Source organism: Miscanthus floridulus, chromosome 9 (assembly GCF_019320115.1).
Source record: "Miscanthus floridulus cultivar M001 chromosome 9, ASM1932011v1, whole genome shotgun sequence".
In the NCBI taxonomy this organism is placed as follows: domain Eukaryota; kingdom Viridiplantae; phylum Streptophyta; class Magnoliopsida; order Poales; family Poaceae; genus Miscanthus; species Miscanthus floridulus.
The window spans coordinates 137204973-137228784 of record NC_089588.1 but is presented as its reverse complement, the minus strand read 5'-3'; the positions used below and the strand labels follow the sequence as shown (position 1 = coordinate 137228784).

Genomic DNA, 23812 nt, shown 5'->3' with positions numbered 1-23812 from the left:
TGTCACATAAATTTTTTCTGTCATAGTTGATGTCACGACCTGGTCCTAACATTCTTGTGAGCATTAGCATCATGAGCATCCTTGCATTTGAAATCAAATAATTAGAAACTGAATTCTGCATTCAAACTGCTTATTGTTGGTTTTCTGGAGAGTCCGCCAGTACCACCGGACTATCCGCCAGTTTCTCCGCACACGCTGACGAAGTTCAGACTCTGTCAGTCAGTAACCGAAACCATTGGAGAGTCCGCCGCCATGACGGACTGTCCGATAGGATCGCCCCAGGAATGAGAGGTGTCACTTTGAGAATCACTTGGTCCCACACTACTACAGATTTGTACATCACTGACAGCCTCATCACTGCCGGATTTGTGAGAACCGACAGTGATGTACACCAGTTATGAGCTTGAAAATGAGAAAATGATTGGGGCTGGGCTAAAACCGGCAGTGAATGACCACATCACTGCCGGTTTATGGCTTGCACCGGCAGTGAGTTGGCGGCCACTTATCACTGCCGGTTCAAGCCAAGAGCCTGACAGTGATTGGGCTTTATCACTGTCGGTTCTAGCCAAGAACCGACGGTGATAAGCCTACAACACAAAAAGGCTACAGCCGTCGTCTCCTTCATCCTCTCTTCCATCCTGAGAACAGAGGCACGTATTTGGGCCATTCCCTTCATTGTTGCGGCTGCTCTTCACCATGAAGCTAGCGATTGGATTTTGAAGAACGGTTTGATCTTTTTGCTTTAAGGTTAGTAACAAATAATCCACTTCTTTGATTTTGTTGCTTAATTAGCTTCGTTTTAATGGCTACATTGCTTGATTCTCATTCTAGTTTTTTCTCCATTCTAGAGAGCACTTTTTCAACTGGACATTTGTGCAAGGCTCAAATTGTGGTGAATCCATCATCCAAAAGGTTGGTGTCTATGAACACATTTAAATTCCTAGCTAATTATTCCATGGTGGTCAAGATCATCATTGTTAGTATGTAATGTTATAATTAGTTCTTAGAAGTAGAGTAGAATAGTTGTTCTTCATTATTGTGCAATAATTGTTTTTTTACTACGATTTTCAATTTACAGGGCCGGGGCTACCAATTTTAATTTTTCAATAATTAGTGTACAATAATGTTTTTCAAAAATGGTACTTTCGAGCTACAATTGTTGTTCATGAAGCTCGATTTCTTTTTAATTCTTTGTAATTACTGTCTCAATATTTTTTATGCAGAGATGGATCGAGAGTGGATGCATCTGTCCCGAACGGACAAGCGGTACATGCATGGCGTCAGCCAGTTTATCACCAATGCCAAAGCTCATGCTGGGAATGAGAACTCGGTCTTCTGCCCATGCAAAGATTGCAAGAATCAACGAAACTTTCATCAAATTGAAGTCTATACGATCGCACTTGATTACCAGGGGGTTCATGCCAAACTATACGATATGGACTATGCATGGCAAGGTTGGTGTGAATGTTCCGCGTGAAACGATGATGATGTGGACTTGCCTGACGTAGCCATCCACGATGCTGACGAGGAACCCGGTGTCAACACGGAACCTATGGCCATAGTTAATAATGTGTTTAGGAACACGCTAGCTGACGACACCGAGGATAATAACGATGGCATTTCTCGGCTGCTACGTAATATAGAGGCCGGATGTCTTAGTGAAAGATAGCTGAGAAAGCTAGAGAAAATGAGACAAGATGCAAAACACCATTGCATAAGAATTGTTCAATGAGCAAACTGGAAACCGACATCATGTGTTAGAGTTCAAATTGACAAACGAGTTGACCGATAAAGGCTTCGATCAGTTGTTAGGTATAATAAGGAAAATGCCCCCAGAAAAAAATGAGTTGCCAGAAATGACATACTTGGCCAAGCAAATGATCTACCCCATTGGCCTCGAGGTTGAAAAAATCTACGCGTTTTCCAATGATTGCATATTGTACCATGGAGAAAAATACAAAGACTTGGACAAGTGCCCCAAGTGTGAAGCACCATGGAACAAGGAAGGGCCGTCAGATAAGAGTACCGAAACCAGAGAAGGTCCCATAAAGGTCGTTTGGTATTTCCCTATAGCTCCCCAGGTGCATAGGCTGTTTGCATGTGCAAAGTCAGCCAAGCTATTGCGCTGGCAAGGCGAAGAGCGTAAGAAAGATACAATGATGAGGCACCCCGTCGATGGGCATGACCGGAGGACTGTCAATACTATGTTCTATAATGACATCGGTGGAGAGGTAAGGCACCTTTGGTTTGCTTTGAGCACAGATGGGATGAATCCTTTAGACCAGGTTAGAAGCAATCATAGCACCTGGCCAGTGACGCTCTGTATATACAACCTTTCACCTTGGGTTTGTATGAAGTGGTCGTACATCCAGATGTCACTACTAATCCAAGGGCCAAGACAACCTGGGAATGAGATCGATGTGTTTCTGGAACGAGTGATCGATGAACTAGTAGAGATGTTTGAAAAGGGTGTGACGGATGTTTGGGACGAGTACAAAAAGGAACATGTCACGATCAAAGGAGTACTTATTGCTACAATCACCGATCTGCTAGGTCAAGGTTCGTTGTCCGGAGAGAAGACAAAAGGCTATACTGGATGTGTCGAGTCCTTGGACGACACCGATGCGGTAAATCTACCAAATAACTCAAAGATAGTTTATATGGGACACCGTAGGTTCCTACCTAAGGATCACCCTTACCGCAGGAACTGAAAAGATTTCAACGGTACTATTGAGAAACGCTTAGCTCCAAAATATCGAGATGGGCCTGCGATACTTCGAGAACTCAACAAACTGGAGGTTGTCCTTGGGAAGGGGGACAATGCAGTAGCAGCGCCTGATGGGAGCGTTTGGAAGAAAAAATTGGTTTTCTGGAAACTACCTTACTGGCCATTTCTGAGTGTACGCCACTGTTTTGATCCCATGCACATCACTAAAAACGTGTGCGCTAACATGCTTAACACCTTGATGGACACCGGGGGGACATCGAAGGATTCACTAGCCACACGCCTCCATGTTTGTTGAAGTCCGTGCCTCACTGCCTCCATGTTTGTTGAAGTCCAAATTCGAAAGGCAAACACAGAATCAGTACACTACAATAAGAGCCGAAGAAATACACAATGAAGATTTAAGGAAGATACTGAAGTACGTCAAAGACAACCCTGAATTAACCATGAAAGAGGCCGCGGACATCTATTATGATGTACAAGGGATAGGAACACCGGCAATGAAGTATGAAAGGGGCAATCTTTTGGTTCTCGATGACGAGTATAAAAATTTGACAACATATATGCGCCAGTTGCATGAATATTACATGGCTCAAGCAACAGAGATGGAGGACTTTGGTTTTGAGGTTATTATCCGTTCGCCACATGTTTTTGATTATCCTGAAGAAGAGAAGTTCGATGTCGAGTGGGAGTGCTTGTTCCAGCTATACCAGAAACGCTCTCTCGATTCACAAATGCTGACGTTGTGGACTATGTAAGTACCCTACTCGCATGATATTAAAATTAACTACTCTCTCAAGCCACAAATTGTTAACTTTTTAGCACTTTCCATGATTTTATGTAGGTGTATAGCAAAATTTTGCATACTAAAAAGTAAATAGGATAACATAGGCTTCTTGGACCCCTTGCGAGTCAATGAGAAGACATGTTTAGGCCTCCATGGATGTGACATGGAAGACCTGAAAGAGAGATTGATTATTGTTTTCGATGAATTCAAGATGAAGAACAAAACTCACATACTTCTAGCCTACAACTGCAAGTATGTGTTCTCGGCCTTTAATTTTATGCTTTATTTTTTGTTAAGATTATTCGATAATTAGGATTCTGTGATTGCAGCAACCATTTCGTCTTTATTTGTGTCAATCTTGCTAAAAATCTGATTGAGGTGTGGGACTCAAAGAAAAAACCATTTCATCATCTGGATGCATTGGTGGCAGTGCTGAATTAGTAAGTGATCATAATAACATATTATTTTCTAATCACACGTATCGCTTTCTAATGTTTTCCTTTTAATGTTGCACAGTGTCCAAAGAAGACATATCGGTGGGACATAGGTCCCATTCAAGGTTGTCAAAATGGAGGGGAAGTACCTAAAACAGCCGGCGGATGAATCTGGGTTTTATGTAATGTGAGCAATGCTTTGCTACATCAACGGGAAATCGGAAGAAGCAAATAAGTTGGTGTGTATAATCCTCTTTTCATTTATGTCTATTAATAATTCAACAAAATGATTTACTGATTCCTCTTTGGATATCATCTTTTTTGAATGACAATGCAAGAAATATAACCACGAAAGGCTGTTAGACATGGAGATCGTCGCACTGCAATCGGAGCTGGCAAAATTCATCTTAGCCGAGGTATTGGAAAAAGATGGAGCTATTTTCCATTGCCCAATCCATGAAGTTCAACAACTAGTATGGCCCAGAGCGGCTCGCTAGATTATTGTAAGAAGCCCGAGAAGCATGCTTCATCTTATCGAATAATTTCTTTTTTATTTTGAGGGATCGACGTCTTGATAAGAACATTTGAACTGTAACCGTAACATTTGTAATGTTTAATATTGATGGACCTGTCGTCTACGTAGCATATATAAAGCAAAACCCGATTCCACGAAAAAATATAAATTAAAATAAATTATAAAACAATAAAATATGAACTAGACATCCTTGCCGGTTAGCAACAAACTAGCAGTGATGGCCAAGATGGCACTGCCGGCTTGAGCCACAAACCAGCAGCTTTGTCTTAGCTATCACTGCCGGGTCTTGTTCGAAATTGGCAGTGTTGTCATAACCATCACTGCCGGTTAGCAACAAACCGGCAGTGATGTCCAAGATGGCACTGTCGGCTTGAGCTACAAACTGGCAGCGTTGGCTTAGCCATCACTGTCGGGTCTTGTCACAAACCGGTAGTGCTAGTTACGACAACACTGCTGGTTAAAACATAAACCGACAGTGATGTTCGAGGTTACACTGTCGGGTGGTCTGATGAACCGACAGTGTTGGTGGAACTGAACTCTGCCAGGTTGTGTAAAGGACCGGTAGTGAAGTTGAAGAACACTGCCGGTTTGTAGGAACCGACAGTGATAGCTGACCCTCGTCACTGCCGGCATGGTTGTGCCAGTTAAACATCTGATAGTGATGGGGTGTTTTGAACCGGTAGTATTGTCCTGATCTAGGGTAGTGCCACACATCACCATAGCTGTCCATTTCATGGAAGCACCAAGGTAGAAGATTCACCAGCTCACTCACTCACTCTCACACTCTCTCTAGTTCATCTCTCTCTACTCTCTCACACACTCAAGCAAGGAAGAGGAGAAGGAAAGGAGGAGAAAGGAGAAGGGATTGGAGCTTGGAGGTAGCAAGAGATGGCCGTGGAGAACACCTAGAGGCGGTCGTCCACAAGAGGTAGGGGTTAGAAGGGGGAGGAGCCCTCTCACCCTTGCCATAAGGAGCTAGGAGGAGTTGGAGGCAAGAAGAAGAGGATTTCGAGTCACCAAGGAGGAGATCCAGCTGCTCCATCACCTTGGAGAGCTTGGTATCTTGTTGTTGTAGCCCTTGGTAAGGATCCAACCAAGCCACACATAGGATTGCATCTTTAGGAGCCAAAACCTAGAGAATATCGATTTGTTGCCTAGAGTTAGTTTGCACCCTAATGTAGCTAGAACCAACCAACTAGATATGCGCCATAGAACCCTAGTAGCCTACCCTGAAGATGGTTTACACATGCAAGCACCATGGGTGAAGATTTGGATTTCGAATTACTATGAAGTGTTCACTGTCAGTACTGACGGAGAGTCCGACATCACCAGCGGAGTGTCCGATAGTATTAAATATCTCTCTGTTCACCTGCACAGATCATGTCTATAACCCACTGGAGTGTCCATCACTATACTAGAGCATCCGATGAGTTATACATCAGAGATAGAGGTGTGTCCAGAGAACTTAGATCACAGTTTTCGGTACAGCAAAGTGTTAGTCGATAATCCAAAGTGCCCGTTGGTATTTAATCTAGAGACCCGAGAGCAGCCAGTTCGTACCGGATGATCCGTCACTCATACAGAGTATCCAATGAAGCCTGAACACTTAGCATCCCATAGCACCCTATAGACCTAATCTGATGGATGGTCCACCACAGTTGATGGAACCTTCCGATAGGATCATGTTTTACACAGAGAGGTTCCCGAGAGCATAGACTTCAACCGGAGGGACCAACCCTAGTTCGAAGAGTTCCGATGGTCCCAGAGAGGCAATATCCCACTAAGTATTAGTAACCACTGGACTGTCTGACATCAACGTCGGACTATCCTATAGTTACCAGTCTGTAGACCACTAGTGTATAACTACACACTCACTCTTGTGTCACTAAATCTTAATCAAGTAAGAATCATCGCATAGCATGAGCATGTACTTTATGCAGTTCACTCATCAAGCATCATGCATGTATAGGTGACCCAATTCCCGAAGTACCCTTTGAGGAGGAGCCTCAGGAGGAAGAAGCCGTCGAGCCTAGCAATGATGTCCAAGGTAGGCCCCTATGCATCCCTATGCTTTACAAGTGCATAATGACTATGTTTATCTATTGCATTGCTATGTTACTATATGACTAGTGAACCGGGAGGGAATTACCTATGTCAAGCCATATCCATATATTACCTCACCAATCAACCATACATGTCTTGTTTAATAATCATGCTTAGTATGCTTAGATCTTAGAAGTCGAGCTAATGATGGGTTTCTCATTACTCGCGCGATGATAGGTTGATAATCCACTAAGCAATACCTTGGGAGGGATCAACACTTGTTCCACTTGGTTATGGTATGAGCTTTGGTCAGCAATGGGTATGGTCATGACAAGATGGGGATTCATGGATGACATAGCCTGCTTACCGGTTAAGGGTCGTGTATCCCTGGTAGTGAGTACGAACATAAAACTGTACAGACCACTTGTCGCCAATGGGGGAGACAAGCCAAGTAACTGATCGTGACCGTCTTATCCGTGAAACTAGCAAGGGGGATGGCATCGGTCGAGAATGTCCGGGACATTGACTGGGCATCCAGTCGAACCTTTTGTTGGACATCTTGGCCGGATTGGGGAAAGGTTGAAGCATCGAGATATTCCTTCTGTACCGACGGGTCTTTTGGGCGATATCGCTTGTTTTCGAGTGGGGTTAACTTGTACCCCTCTATAGAGTATATAATTTGAAAGCAATAAGTTCTACTTCTAGATACGGACTAGTGTTGGGATTGGAATTCAGGACTCATGGAAGATCAAGTTCCCACTGGCTAATTCTTAACTTGATTACCTATGCAATGCTTAATTCTGCTACGTCATAGATCACCTTTACTTTATAGTATAAATGCTTTTATGCAAAGATACGCAGTCCTTGCTACTACCCAAATGCATGATCCTTGTTTACTATATTGGGTAGGTCCTGTGGAGTACAATCGAGTAGTCACCCTGTGTGATCTTAAGTTTTGTAGGTACCGTAGCCCCTGTGCATGGATTCTTCTGTGCTCCTGAACCCTCGCTAGATCAGGAGTGGTGAAGGATCTTGTGTCTCATAGATACATGGATGTGGCACACCCATGTATCCGTTATCATAAATTAATGTTATGTTAAAAGACTTCCGCTAGACTTCGATGTAGACTATAATGTGTAATCGTGTGATGAACTAAGTGTGCGAACCAAGACTTGTAAACTTTAATGCTTTGAACTGTAATGTGATCTAAGCACTATTGTGATGTATTCTCTATCTCAAATTGATCCTGAAGAGGAGTTGCTACGTGCGCTCCTGGGGGGTCTCACGAAGTTATTTTGCTTAAATTGAGCTGGTCAAGTGGATGACACTCAGTTTAGGTGAGGTACGCGGTGGGTCCCTAGACAAGTGGGTATCGGAGCACAGTTCGAGATGATCGAGAGTCATTACAACTTTGCCTTAGATCGGGGATCGTAAGCAACTAAAATCTTGCTTCATTAAACAAGAAAAGTTTTGGAATGAAACCTAATTTGAGTGCTAATATTTCCACTTAATATGGTTACGTAATTCTTGCCTATCTTAGAGCTAATCCTACCCTTTTCTACATGAGTTGAGTTTTACAAATCAATTATTCTAACTTCCCTTATTCTATAATCGATAGATGGAGTTGGGACGATTGGTGATGGCCACCGTGGAGAGAACATTGAAGGTTTTCCTAGTCTTGCTCAATGAGGTGATGTTGAGAGCTAACTACTCATATCGCCCGAAGTATGCAGTATATGCCCTGGGAGTTGGCCATGGAATGATCAACTACACCTGCAAGGTCCACATACCAAGTCACCTTTGTGACCTAGGACATGACTTTGATCGCCTTGCTTCGGGAAAGGGCACTTCGATCGACAGTGGCAATTCAAGTTGTGGCCTATCATGCCATTGCTATGTTGAGGGAGGCACCCGTTACCCTAAGTGAGACGCCATTCCAACACTTCCCGAAAAGGACGGAGATGAATGGAGTTTTCAAGTTCTCTATGCAGACTGCACCTAGTACTCTGTATGAGAAGAGGATGATGGAATTGGTAATGTGCCAGGCGCATATGATCCATTGTTTGGAAGCTGAACTATGGACTACTCGCTCAAGGTTTGTCGACTTACAGCGTCGAGTGGAGCCATATGTGAGGATGACTGTAGTGCCATCTACCATTCTCTATTATTCTCAAGGGGATGATGCCAGGTATATGAAGTGACTGAGTATCCTTACCGCTATCTAGAAGCTCAAGGAGTTAGGGTCCCTCAAAGCTTAATGCGACCCTCAAGGATATCTATGGGATTGCTAGTCAGGCATATGTCCCACACTACTAGCACACTGGCAGATTTGCTTGGAAACACCCCAGCGCATCTTCTCCATCCCGAGGCCCCAGAATGTGATGGTGACCTGGCGACGTATCTGCTCCTGACCAACCATTTTCCAAAAGACTTCCGAAGGCCGCCGTACTGACTAGCCCATTCCATCAATGAGCATGTCACCTTCTGAAGACCTGAGCGGCGCTTGATCCGTGTGCTTCTATGTTGTCGCAAGTTTGACTCACCCTATCTTCAAAACTTTTATGTAATGTTAGCTTGTTGTAATGTTCTGAGACCTGAGAGTGCACTTTTGTAACAACTAAAAACAATGTGTGCTTCGATCGCTTGTTCCAACTGCGCATAGAAGCATATGCAAGTGCACTCATGTCATATGTCCTTGTGATCTATGTGTAAGTCGAGACTTGGACGGTAATCTTAAGTTGGTGTTTAATTATGGCCTTTGTCGCTCCTTGTCATGATGCATTATGTGTGGAATATGATGATCCATTTAAGCATGTTGATATTCGGTTCCTCTGTGAATGCATTATTCCTATCCAACCCTTTTTGTCTCATCTTGTCTGAAACAAATCTAATGATGTGTCTTGGGCAAGGATGGTTGACACCTGAGGTTCCACATCACGGAACGCAGCTGGAGGTGGAGACAACTAGCACAATCCTCCACCACCACCGCCATGAGGCCAAGTACCATCATGGGTGGATATACTTTAGAGGGACGAAGCCCATTGTCAGGGAACTTAGCAAGTGATGGGAAGGATGTCCTAGCTCATGGAAAACATGCAAGCCAATTAGCATGGAGCCCAGCCACCACTGCTTCATGGGTATCATGGTTTTGTACGAACCAACCCACCCATCTTCTCTAGAGCTAAGGATCTATTGGTAGCTGATCATTGGCTGAAGTCCATTGAGCAAAAATTCACTCTTATCTAGTGTGATGAAAATGAGAAGGTCCACTTTGCCGTGCACCAGCTTCAGGAGGCCGCTGGCAATTGGTGGCATGACTATCGAGCTCGTTTGTAGCCAAAGGCGCAACTTACTTGGCAGCAGTTCAAGGATGCGTTCCGTGGGTTCTTCATACCCGAGGGAGCCATGCTCATCAAGGCTGTCGAGTTTTGTAACCTAGTTCAAGGAGGGATGTCGGTAGTGGAGTACACTCATAAGTTTAATGAGCTAGCACAATATGCTCCAAATGAGGTTTCTACTGACGAGGCTAAGAAAGTTAGGTATGAGCACGGTCTTTACCCAGTGATGCAAGACAAGATATGCAACATATCGACCCCCACATTCATTCAGATGGTGAACGCTGCTATCAAGGTGGAGACCAAGAAGAAAGCGATGGACAATGATAGTCGCAAAAGAGGATAATACAACACCGGCTATGGACAGGGTTCGTCCACTAGGCAAAAGACTGGCCAAGCCCCGCCAAGAATTCAGGGCTACTCAGTGCGTCACCCTATGTGGATACAGCTACGTCCACTGTTGGTGTTTATTAATGCACACAGATAAATTCGCAAGCACACGGATACCGCTGTCGCTTTCACCTATAATTATTCCAAGTATCATATCCATAGGGAAACGTGTGAGACTACAATCTTACTTAACTAGAGTAGCAACAAGGTTAGGATAAACAGGAGCATAGAGAGGATAACTAAGGTTCTCTTGTTCTCACTTCGGTAAGCTATGTCTTCTACTATTCAACTAGGGACATTACTAGGGAAAGACACAAGCAGAGGATGCTTTCCTTCGCAACTGGATCCTACTTGGCCTATAGATGGGAGGTGCACTACAAAGGATTCAACAAGGCTATAAGAGTCACCCTTGCGAGCTACCACCGATCCGGAATACAGGGTGCATCCACGATTAACCTAAGTCTAAGCACCACGCTTACACTTACGATTAATATTTTCCTCCCTCTAGAACAGGAATAAAGCACTCAAAAGAGTCGTGATCCTGATGAATAATATAAATAAGATGCTTACTTGAATCAGAAGTTGATTACCAAAGATATCTTAGAGGCAAGCTCAGATAGAACTTGAATCCGCCAAGTTACAAACTGTAGAGAGAGCACCGATAGGTCAGCATCTCCTCTAAACTCTTTCCTCACTCTCTAACTCACTATTATTTATAAGAGTAGATCCTATGGAGGGCTAATCTTCTCTTGGTTGCTGGCTCGATCCTAAAGATATGAATTAGGGTTTCTGGGATTGCTCCTGGGAGGGGGGTAGCGGCTGCTATTTATGAGGGGCGCCTGGCACCCTCCTCCTCTTGGTATCATCATTGGTACTAAACTTTACACCATATCTCATAAAATGCCCGTGGGCCTCTATGGGCCAAATTCTGAATTGACCCCATAAATGCATAGCATGGCTTTATCTCGTCCCTCTATTTGAACCGACGCTTAGCAACGGCGTAGATTGATTCTCAATGGCGGTGGAAGAACCATCGTCGAAGTAGAGACTGACCAGCGGGACCCATAGGCCAACCTATAGGTGGGGCCGACAGGCCCCACATGTCAGCCTCTTGAGGTCTCTAGATCCTTCCCAAGTAGTTTTCATCGCGGATAAACATGATGTAATCTAACAATAAAATCTCCCTTGATGGTTTTCTAGATAAACCCTCCTGCATTCACAGATTCACCAAAACTCGTGGAATTCATTAGTTTAAACCCCTATACCTATGTTTGGTGATATAATTAAGTATATATGCAGGTTATGTTGACGGTTTATAATTGGTGTTAGTGACCGTCAACAAGCCCCCCCACACTTAACCTTTGCTAGTCCATGAGCAAAGATAAACTCATCAATGGATTAGGAGTTGCTACAATGCTTTCACTCCTCAAAAGTACACTGGCGTTCAATCAAGAATTCTCCTTCAGATTAAAGTAAACTGATCTGACTTTCAAACTTACCCATATTACCTTCAACCATGGGGCTTCTTAGCCTTCACTTGGGTTTTGAGCAATTGAAAGACAGAACGATCAAGTCAAGCACTATGTCTCAAGTTCTTTGTTCAACCATTGTTCCGAAGTTTTTATAAGTTTTCAAAATAAAACTCAGAGATTTTATTATATGACACTGTTCTGGAATGCAGGGTGCATCCACGATTAACCTAAGTCTAAGCACCACACTTACACTTACGATTAATACTTTACTCCCTCTAGAACAGGGATAAAGCACTCAAAAGAGTCATGATCCTGATGAATAATATAAACAAGATGCTTACTTGAATCAGAAGTTGATTACCAGAGATATCTCAGAGGCAAGCTCAGATAGAACTTGGATCCACCAAGATACAAGCCACAGAGAGAGCACCGATAGGCCAGCATCTCCTCCAAACTCTTCCCACACTCTCTAACTCACTATTATTTACAAAACTAGATCCTATGAAGGAGTAATCTTCTCTTGATTGCTGGCACGATCCTAAAGATACGAATTAGAGTTTTACGGAATGGCTCCTAGGAGGGGGTTAGGAGCTGCTATTTATGAGGAGGCACCTGGCACCCTCGCCCTCTTAGTAGCCTCATTAGTACTAAACTTTACACCATATCTCATAAAATGCACATGGGTCTTTATGGGCCAAATTCTAAATTAAGCCCATAAATGCATAACATGGCTCTATCTCGGCCCTCTATTTGAACCGACACAGAGCAACGGCGTAGATTGATTCTCAATGGTGGTGGAAAAACCGATGTCGAAGCAAAGACTGACCAGCGGGACCCATAGGTCGGCCGACCTGTAGGTGGGGCCAGCCATCCCCACATGTTAGCCTCTCAAGGGGTTGCCTTCTGGTGTGTTCTAGATCCTTCCAAAGTAGTTTTCATCGTGGATAAACGTGATGTAATCTGATAATTAAGTCCCCCTTGATGGTTTTCTGGATAAACCCTCCTGCATTCACAGATTCACCAAAACATGTGGAATTCATTAGTTTAAACCCCTATACCTATGTTTGGGGATAGAATTAAGTATATATGCAGGTTATGTTGATGGTTTATAATTGGTGTTAGTGACCATCAACATCCACCTCAGCAGCGCCAGCAGCAGCAGTCAGCCAAGCAAACACCCATAGCACCCAGAGCGTGTTTCAAATGTGGTGGTTTTGGCCACTTTGCTCAGTGAATGCCCAACAAAGCAGTAGCCACAAGCCACACCCCTGAGCTGCAGCTCCCAAGCACACCAGCAATGTGCCCAAGAAGAATGCGTTGATACACTTTGTGACCATAGAAGAACCTCAAGTGGATGATGGTGTGATCATTGGTACGTTACCCATCAACTCCATTTCAGCTAGACTGTTGTTTGATTCTGGAGCATCTCATTCATTCATTCATGATGGTTTTGCCAGGGATAATAAGTTTCCAACTATGGAATTTGGGAGGGGATTTTGGATTAGTGCCCCTAGGATCATTCATGAGTCTAACCAAATAGTTAGCCAAGCTCAGATTGAAATAGCAGGTTCGGAGTTCTTAGCCAACCTAATTGTTCTCAAGCTAGGAAATGATGTGGATGTTATCTTGGGAATGAAGTGGATGGTTAAGCATCAGTAGAGATTCACCACCTTTCAGGAAAATCAGTTACCCTTTATGCTTTCAATAGTTTGAGAACCAAGTCCAATGTGTCGAAAGGTGTTGAACTAGTACCAGTTGTGTGCTTATGCAGGAAGGACATGTCATAGCTTATGCATCTAGATAGTTAAAGTCTTCTATTGGCACGAAAATGCGTCGACACATAGTAAGCCAAAAGGATCTACTTAGGATGAACCCGGAGATCCGCTTGGCTTCAACGCAGGGTTAACCGATCCTACGAATTCCTCCCGAGGCGTGCTAGTCAATTTGACCTGCAATTGACAAGGAGAGAAAGTTTATCAGTAATTTAAGGTGGAACATGCCGGTCTTTGCCCAAACAGTTCCAAGTGTGCCGCTTCAGGAGCAGCCAGAGGAGAAAATAGACTAAATAGCCGATACTCACAAAAATCAGCTGTTACGGACAGTAAAGCTTGTGGATCGCGATTGATTTTATGTTGATAAATACAATGCCCGCAGATGTAAGTGAAATCATCAGCTAGGTGGATATTACCAGTGTGAATCGTTGAGCCGATGAATCTAATCAAGAAAGGATATAACATGCAAACAAATCGACTATCTAATACAAATGGGCCTATAAACGCTCTGAATCTAATCTGTTATCATCAATAGTGAGGTTTGACCGGACCGATGGCAGTTATGATGATAATAACAAACTAAAATTGAAGAATCCGTAAAACCATCTATACTTCGACATGCTTTCTGAAAGACATGCTATACGTGAAGGCTCAGGCGAATCGGCTGAAATAGCCAATTCAGGCGAAAAAGTGATTACAGCGTGTGAACAATCGACTATTTCACATGGACAAAACTATAGACTCATCAGACTTAACCTACTATCTCTAACAGTGGGGTTCGACCGGATCGATGCAGTCATGATAAAGACAACAAATCAAACCCTTAAAGTACACAGATCTATTCACACTTAACAGAATCATGGAGGCAAACTGTAGGCGTTAAAGCATAGGCGATCGCCTATTTAGCCGATGCAGGCATAGCAAATAGTTAAGGTCACACCTAATCGAGAACAATTCTACTAACTAGTATCCTCCAAATCTACAATGCCATCAGTGGGGATTGATCGGATCGTTACAGTCATAATAGTGAACTATAGACCAGATTTAACTAACCAGTAAACCTCTTCAAGATCATACATGCATTAACCGCGTACTATGCACGATCAATATCGAAATAGAACAGCCGATGGAACATAACCCGTCGCTTAGAATAAGAAACATCATGTTGTGACAAAGCAAATGATGGACTAAAAGGATATGAGTCCGATCTAGATCGATCTTGACCGGGCAAATTGATTTTGCCGCAAACTAATATCAATAAGAACATCAGCAAGATCGGTAACTTAATGAATCTACCCGAAGGACGCCACCCTAAGGTAGAGCCGATAACTTGACCTTAATCTAATTCGAGCAGTGGAGGTCGATCGGATTGATGCAGCCATACTTGAACTAGACAAGAGTTGATAACTAGCTTATACTAGAGTTCGCAGTGGAGGTCGACCGGATCGATGCAGCCATACAAACCAAAGTATAAGCCATGACGGTACTTACAGACAAGCCAGAGGTCGGCCGGACCGATGCAGCCCTGCTTGCTGAAGAACTTGCCGAGATCTACTCTACTCCTACTCCTAAGGGTTGGCACAGAGCCGAAAAAAGTAAATTATATTTGATTGATTGGATGTGTTTTACAATAGCCGGGGTCCAATATTTATACCCGGAACCTATGCATGAATCCTTCTTAAGTATGACTAATTACAATTTCTGGCATAAGATAAAACATTCCTAATTTAAGATAACTTGGACCCTAATCTTTTCCTTTTTGTAGAGTCCGACATGTTTTCCCCGATGCTAACCGTAGCTTTTTGTTGTATCTGCTGGCGTCATCTAAAGAGAGCTGATTCCAGTGCTGTAGTTGAATCAGCTGATATCGACCGTTATGCAATCGATTCCTTGATGACATGATCTTGGAAGCTTTGAGTTCCCGCATTCTTCTTTTCAAATTTTGGTGCAAACACATGCCCCCCAATTTTTGGATAAAAGTAATTTTATTCCAAAATTATCATGCATGTACCTCTGATAGGTCCATAGTCACGGGTAGAGAATCTTGATCTGGGGTCTACTATCTATCACCATCTTTGCCAGCTTATGAGCCCATGCTTCAAAGCTTTACCATCATTGCTTCATGGGCACTTGGATCCATCTTTCCAGGCCGACTATAAATGTCAATCCGACTCTGGCGAGAGCAACTCAACAACTTCAGTTATGTTTCTCTTCTATTGGCTTCCTTGAGTGCCCTTGGCTCCGCCAGACCCTCCATGGTCTAATTCCTTGCTATGAGGATCTTGAGTGGTTAGAAGAATTCTTGCGCATAGGGTGATTGTGTCGCTCATTTTAGCACCTTGTCGAGCAAGAGGATCAGCTACTGCGGTTAGAAGAATTCTTGTGACATCACCTGAGTTTTCTCAACATGATCGCAGAGTTGTTCTAGTGTTTGTAAGGGCTAAAATGTGTGGACACCTTCCCCTTGTTCGCTTCATCAAATGCCCATCGGGAAAACCACAGACTTCTTTCCCATGGTTTCCCAGCCACCGATAAATGGGCATCTTTTAATAGGCGGCCTTTCCTCTTCCCCTGATGCAATTTTATCAATGGGCCGATATGACTTGGTCCATGATGGCCTTCGGCCTCGTGGGGATCCGGACGCCCTTCAATCCAAAGAAGCCTTAGATTGTTAATTAATGTAAACCCTTCGTATCAATCTCACGATATTTTGTAATTATGAGAAGCAATAAGTCCGAATCTGTTAACTCTTCGTGTTTCGTCCCCTGAATTTCTGAAGTGTCGATCCATTTCCATATCTCACTCTAATTCCATAACCCTGATGAAGCCTATCTCCTCACTTCCTAGGCTATATATACGGGCCACGGCTGTGGATATAAAAACAACATGCTTCGTCCCAAACTTTCCGCATCTTTGGTGCGATTCTGCTTTCTCATAGTTTTGAAGGCATGGAGAACTGGCAAGAGGCCTGCTAAGGAGGCCTTCAATGGTTCTGTGTCACCACGCTGGCGTCTTTGTCACTAGGAGGGTGCAACTCGGGATGCTCCCATCATCCCAGAGCATGGGGCCGACTCCGCTCAACTTCCGAGGTTGTCCTCATCAACAGTTCACCGCCAGCTCCCTTGCTACGCAAGGAGGCGGATCGACAATGACGATCTGATTGCTTCCATTGATCGGGCTAGCCAAAGGCTCATCGACTGCCTCTCCATCGCAGAATCAGCTCTGGCCATGGTTCAGTGCCGATCACCCCCCGAGGCCGACCAGGCAGAGGAGAGGTTGGCCAAGGCTGAGGCCAGAATCACGGGTGAGATACCTACCATAATTTTTGTCTCTCCTTAGTTTTTGTCTTCAAAATCTTGATCATCCCTTTCTCGAATCTTTTTAGATCTATCGGCCATGCTGGAAAGCCTCCGATTAGCTGCGGAGCACGTGGCAGGATTCGTTAACGCTAGGGGTGTCATGCCGGTGCTTCGCTTGTACGATATCCTGAACCGTGTCAAAGAGGTCGCTCTTCATGGCATTCGCCATGGTGCCACCATGGCACTGGCTGCTGCGCAAGCTCACTCTGGCCACGAGCTTCGACTAGGCGACACATATCCTGGGGATCATGAGCGCCTAGTTGAGGATTTCTTTGATGCCGCCAACTCCATAGCCCTTGCTACCCAGGCCGAGGACATAGTGAATAAAGTGTTCCCCGGCCTTTAGCTTGTAATAGGAGAAGCCAGCAAAACAATTTCTCCATTTTAATTGGTTTCTTGTGCTCATATTCCATGTACCAATTTATCAGTGTTCATTTTGCTCTTATAGGCGATACATATCGTACCGGATTTTACCCCTTCGGGTTTATTTTTGAACTAGAGGCGACACTCTTCTGGTATCGGCTATTAGAGGCGATGATCAAACAAATCGGCTGTTAAGTATTAATCCAAATGCTAGGATAATATTTGTTTAGATATTTTCCATTGATTGCTCTATCAAACTCTTCTTCTCCTCCTAGTGTTTCCAAAATATAAGCATTGCCAGGCGCACAATGTTTAATCCGATAAGGTCCTTCCCAATTGGGTAACCATTTGCCAAACTTGCTGTCCTTTGACCCGATCGGCAATTTTACTTTCCAGCCTAAGTCTCTTTCAGAAAATTGTTTTCCCTTGACCTTTTTATTGTAATACCTTGCAATCCTCAGTTTATTGGCTTCAATATTCTCAAGAGCACGCAGCCGATGGCAACTCAAGTCCTCTAAGTCATCTATCATAAGATTCTTATAGACTTCGGCAGACAAATCATTTTGCAATATGACACGTCTTGATCCAGTTTGAATCTCCTAAGGAAGGACGACATTATGACCATACACAAGTTCATAAGGTGACATTTTGATCGATCCATGACAGACCATCCTATATGCCCATAGTGCCGCATTAAGCGTTGAATGCCACTTCCTTCGCTGCTCCTCAATCTTTTGCTTGATCAGCTTAATCATAATCTAATTGGACGCCTCTGCCTGGCCATTAGCCTGAGCATAGTAAGGAGAAGAATTTAACAACTTAATTCCCATACTGGCAGCAAAATCTCCAAACTCTTCTGATGTGAACATTGTCCCTTGATCGGTAGTGATAGTCTAAGGAATCCCAAAATGATACACAATATGCTCCTTGACAAAATCAACCATGTTCTTTGAGGTTGCTATCTTCAAAGGAATTGCCTCAACCCACTTAGTGAAGTAATCTGTTGCTACCAATATGAACTTATGTCCTTTACTTGAAGGCAGGAAAAATCTAGCCAATTAAATCAATTCCCCAACCTCAAAACGGCCATGGCTTGATTATTGGATTCATAACCGATGCGGGTGATTTCTTAATATTGCCAAAATGTTGACAATTTTGACACCCCTTATAACATTCAAAACAATCTTCTAGTATTGTTGGCCAGAAATATCCAGTTCTGTGAATAATCCACTTCATCCTATAAGTCGATTGATGAACTCCACATATTCCTTCATGCACTTCACCCATTAACACCTTAGCTTCTTCTTGATTTAAGCATTTAAGCAACACCCCATCGACTGTTTTGTAATATAACTGATCATCCAGTAAGACATACTTAGTTGATTTATACCTTAGCCTCCTGGTAACCTTCTATGATGGGTTCTTAAGGTAATCGGCTATTTCAATTCTCCAATCATTATTTGAGGTCTCGCTACTTAAGATCTGTTGAAACATTCGATAGCCTAACGCACTTTGAGCTAAAAGATTTGCCTCTTGATTCTGTGCTCTCAGAATATGCTGAAGAGAGACATGAGGAAATTCCTTGAGCAACCTTTGGCACTCATCATAATATCCCCTCTGAGTATCTTCTTTGCACTCATATAGGCCGATCAACTGATTAATAATTAACTGTGAATCTCCAAATACTTCAATTGCCTCGGCCTTTACTTCATGAAGAAGTTGAAGCCCCTTAAGAATAGCTTCATATTCTGCTTGGTTGTTGGTAATCATTGGTTCAGCTAGAAAAGCAAACTCAAAACTTACTCCCCGAGGTGAAATAATAACAATACTAATGCCACCACCTTGCTTGCATGATGACCCATCAAAGAACAACATCTAGGGTACCGGCTCCACATAGCCAACACTTGGCTTATGATGCTGGGTGACAAAATTGGCTATTGCTTGCCCTTTGACTGCTTTAGTCGATTCGTACCTCAAGTCAAATTCTGACAACGCAAGAATCCACTTTCCCATTCTTCCATTTAATATTGGCATTGATAGCATGTACTTGATCACATCAGTCTTGGAGACAACTGTACACTCAGCTGACAACAAGTAATGTTGTAACTTAGTGCAAGAGAAATATAAGCATAAGCACAACTTTTTGACGGGAGAATATCTTGTCTCTGGATCTAGAAGCCTCCTACTAAGATAGAAAATAACTCGCTCTTTCCCTTCAAACTCTTGTATCAGGGCCGATCCAATTGTTTGATTATCGGCTGAGATGTACAACTTAAAAGGCTTACCTTGCTGAGAAGGAACCAGAACAGGTGGACATTTCATATATTCTTTTATCTCCTCGAACGCCTTTTGTTGTACGTCACCCCACTTAAATTCTTGATCATTTTTTAACTTCAACAAGGGAGAAAACAACAGAACTTTTTCTGACAAATTTGAAATAAATCTCCTGATGAAATTGATCTTACCAAGCAAAGATTGGAACTCTGTTTTCATAGTCGGGGGTACTACCTCATCAATTTCTTTCATACTATTTTGACCAATTTCGATTCCTCTCTCGTGGACCATGAAACCCAAGAATTGTCTAGCTGATACTCCAAAAGCACACTTATTAGGATTCATCTTTAGACCATGTTTTCTTGTGCACTCCAAAGTCTCCCGCAAATCAGCTAGATATTCCTTGTACCCTTTGGATTTTACCATCACATCGTCAATGTAAATTTCAACAATCCTGCCGATCAACTTATGAAAAATATAATTCATTGCCCCCCTAGTCTTAGATGCATTACCTCCAAAATCCTTAAGCATCATATCAGTTTCAATCAAATCTCCTGGTCCCTTGCCAAGCTTACGAAAAGTGGTGTAAGGCATAAGATTGACAGAAGCACCTCCATCCACCAACATCTTGCTCATCAGCTTCCCATCAACAAAACCTTTTACATATAAAGCCTTTAAGTGCTGATGTTTAACTGGCTTATCGAATATAGCCTGCTGTATAACTGTCAACTTGGCAACTATTTTCTCATACTCTGATTCATCAAAATCAGAATAAACTTCTTGGTCCGCTGGAGCTCTAAATTCTGACGGCAACAGAAAAGCCATCTGAATATTAGCTGATGGTTGCCCCCTATCGACTATTTGCTTAGCACGCCACACTTGAGGCCTACCAGACGTCTAAGCCTACTAAAAGGTCCTAATATGGCTAGAGGGGGGTGAATAGCCTATTTAAAAATCTACAAATCAACTAGAGCAATTTGATTAGTATAACAAATAGCGAAATGCAAACTTGCTCTAGCTCTACAAGGGTTGCAAGCCACCTATCCAACAATTCTAGTTGCTATGATCACTAATCACACAATTTGCTATGTCACTACTCACTAAGAGCTCTCACACTTGCTACACTAAAGAGCTCCACTAGATGAACTTAAAGTACAAAGGAAGCTCTCAATTCTAGTTACACTAAAGAGCTTGCTACAACTAGTTTGCAAGAATATAAATGAGTGAGTAGGGCGATTATACCACCGTGTAGAGGAGTGAACCAATCACGAGATGAATACTAAACCAATCACTGGGAGAATACCAAAGGGCAAGAGACAATCAATTTTTCTCCCGAGGTTCATGTGCTTGCCAGCATGCTAGTCCTCGTTGTGTCGACCAACACTTGGTGGTTCGGCGGCTAAGAGGTGTTGTACGAACCTCGTCCACACAATTGGACACCGCAAGAACCTACCCACAAGTGAGGTAACTCAATGACAAGAGCAATCCACTAGAGTTACCTTTCGGCGCTCCACTGGGGAAGGCACAAGACCCCTCACAATCACCGCGATCGGAGCCGGAGATAATCACCAACCTCTGCTCGACGATCCTCGCTACTCCAAGCCATCTAGGTGGCGGCAACCACCAAGAGAAACAAGTGAATCCCGCAGCAAAACACGAATACCAAGCGCCTCTAGATGCAAACACTCTAGCAATGCACTTGGATTCTCTCCCAATCTCACAATGACGATGGATCAATGATGGAGATGAGTGGGAGGGCTTTAGGCTAAGCTCACAAGGTTGCTATGTCAATGCAAATGGCCAAGAGCGTGAGCTTGAGCCGGCCATGGGACTTAAATAAAAGCCCCCACGAAATAGAGTTGTTAGCTCCATGACCCACTAAAAAACGGGGCGACTGGACGCGCTAGTCAGATCGACCGGACGCTGGACCCCAGCGTCCGGTCACACGTTGCATGCCACATGGCCCCTGCTTGAAACGCTGATCGCCCAATCTCAACGATCATCAGTACATTTAAGTTGTGACCGGACGTGCTACTCCGAAGTGATTGGACACGGACCCCAGCGTTCGGTCGTTTCTAGTAAGGTTCCATTCACAAAAATTCACGACCGGACGCATCTGGTCATGCCCGCCCGAACTCAGCCAGCGTCCGGTCACACAACGTCTCCTCTATGCGCCGCCACGTCAGTAGGACCGGACACACCCCTCTAGCGTTCGGTCGAAGACCGACGCCAGTGTCTTCATGCTTCCACTGACCGGACGGTCCAGTCCAGTAGAAGCCAGTGTCCGGTGCACTCTGTGAAGCCCTATCTTTTTTGTCTAGGGCGCCGGTGGCACCGTCGGACTGTCCGCCGGTGAAGTTTCTTACCCTTGCTCTCAAGTGCTAAACACAATGTGTATCACCTTTGTGCATGTGTGTTAGCATATTTTCACAAACATTTTCAAGGGTGTTAGCACTCCACTAGATCCTAAATGCATATGCAATGAGTTAGAGCATCTAGTGGTACTTTGATAACCACATTTCGATACGAGTTTCACCCCTCTTAATAGTACGGCTATCGAACCTAAATGTGATCACACTCGCTAAGTGTCTTGATCACCGAAACAAAATGGCTCCTACCATTTATACCTTTTCCTTGAGCCTTTTGTTTTTCTTTCTCTTTTCAATTCCAAGCACTTGATCATCACCATGGCATCACCATCATCATGTCATGATCTTCATTTGCTTCACCACTTGGAACGTGCTACCTATCTCATGATCACTTGATAAACTAGGTTAGCACTTTGAGTTTCATCAATTTACCAAAGCCAAACTAGAGCTTTCAATCTCCCCCTTTTTGGTGATTGATGGCAACCCTTTGCTTGCCCAAGCATATTTACCATGTGTAAAAGAATAGAATCCATGTTGCTTTTTGGTGATTGATGACAACCCTTTGCTTGCCCAAGCATATTTACCATGTGTAAAAGAATATGGACAAGTTTCATGAACTCCAAATGGTAGCAATTGCTCCCCCTATATATGTGCTAAGAGTTTGGATTGTAGTTTGCACATATGCTTAGATAGGAAATATAGGAGACAATTTCTACCAAATGATGCTAAGGTATAAGAGATGGACCTTTGAAGCGTGATACCAATCGGAGTGCACAAATATACCATCCTTAGCACTATTAGTAACTAGACATACACAAAAACTAGAATACCCCGTGAGATTCAACATTAGAAGTAAGGGTCTAGTTTTCATAATGTGAGCATGAGTCTAGTTACTTAACTTACGCATGCTAGTTTTTTATTTCATCATTCAAATCTACAACTAGCATACACCACACAAGCCTGGATATTGAAATTTAAAACTTGTGCCATGCAAGCAAATATATGAAATGCACTTTTGAATGCAACATACAAGTTTATGAGCTTGCACCTCCTACTTATGTGCAATTTTGATTGATCCCCTTACAATGTCATTTCATTTGTTTGCTCCCCCTATCTTACTATCTCTTTGTGAATTTCTCTCCCCCTTTGTCAACAATTAGCATAAAAAGAGGGCTCAAATTTTAGATAGGTTCAGGTGAAACCATGTGAAGTGAGGATCATTTTCCCAATTTGGTTAAATCTAGATCATTTACATAAGATGTTTAACTCGGTTTGATCCAAGGACAAGCTTCTTCACACCTCCAAATAAGGGTTGTCTTGTACCATGTTGAGTTTAAACACTTTAGAGCTTATTTTCTAGAACAAACACTAGGTTTACAAGCCCAAAAACACGCCATATGCTACCACTAGATCATTTCAAGCATACAAGCAATAGTGGTACCATACAAGCATCAAATACATTTGATTTTCATGAATGAGCCTATTCAAATGTGAAATATTTCTAGATGCACTAAACATGTCCTTAGCAAGGATGTATGCCATGCCAGTCAACTTTTAGCTTGGATTGCTCGAAGGAGAGGCATGTCATATAAGTGGGGGTGCATCAACACATATTGGAGAAGTCAAGTTTGTTCAATTCATTCCTTAGCTTGCAAAACCTCTTTTCATCAAGTGGCTTGGTGAAGATATCGGCAAGTTGATCTTCGGTGCCCACACTCTCAATGCAAATGTTCCCTTTTTTGTTGGTGATCTCTTATGAAATGATGGCGGACATCAATGTGCTTTGTTCTTGAATGTTGAACCGGATTGTTGGTGAGCTTTACGGCACTCTCATTGTCACATAGCAATGGCACTTGCTTGAATTTGATCCCAAAGTCACTCAAAGTAGCCTTCATCCAAAGTAATTGAGCACAACAACTACCGGCTGAAATATACTCCACTTCGGCGGTTGAAA

General features: G+C 43.2%; 2 long non-coding RNA genes across 2 annotated transcripts; both read left to right on the top strand.

The window, feature by feature from the left end:
- Positions 1 to 607: 607 nt before the first annotated feature.
- Positions 608 to 1676, top strand: LOC136483053 (uncharacterized). The gene is made up of 3 exons (XR_010765294.1): positions 608 to 747; positions 849 to 912; positions 1224 to 1676. It is a non-coding gene; the product is annotated as an uncharacterized lncRNA (long non-coding RNA).
- A 1970-nt stretch (positions 1677 to 3646) lies between these two features.
- LOC136483235 (uncharacterized) lies at positions 3647 to 4159 on the top strand. The gene is made up of 3 exons (XR_010765367.1): positions 3647 to 3764; positions 3842 to 3952; positions 4029 to 4159. It is a non-coding gene; the product is annotated as an uncharacterized lncRNA (long non-coding RNA).
- Positions 4160 to 23812: the final 19653 nt, after the last annotated feature.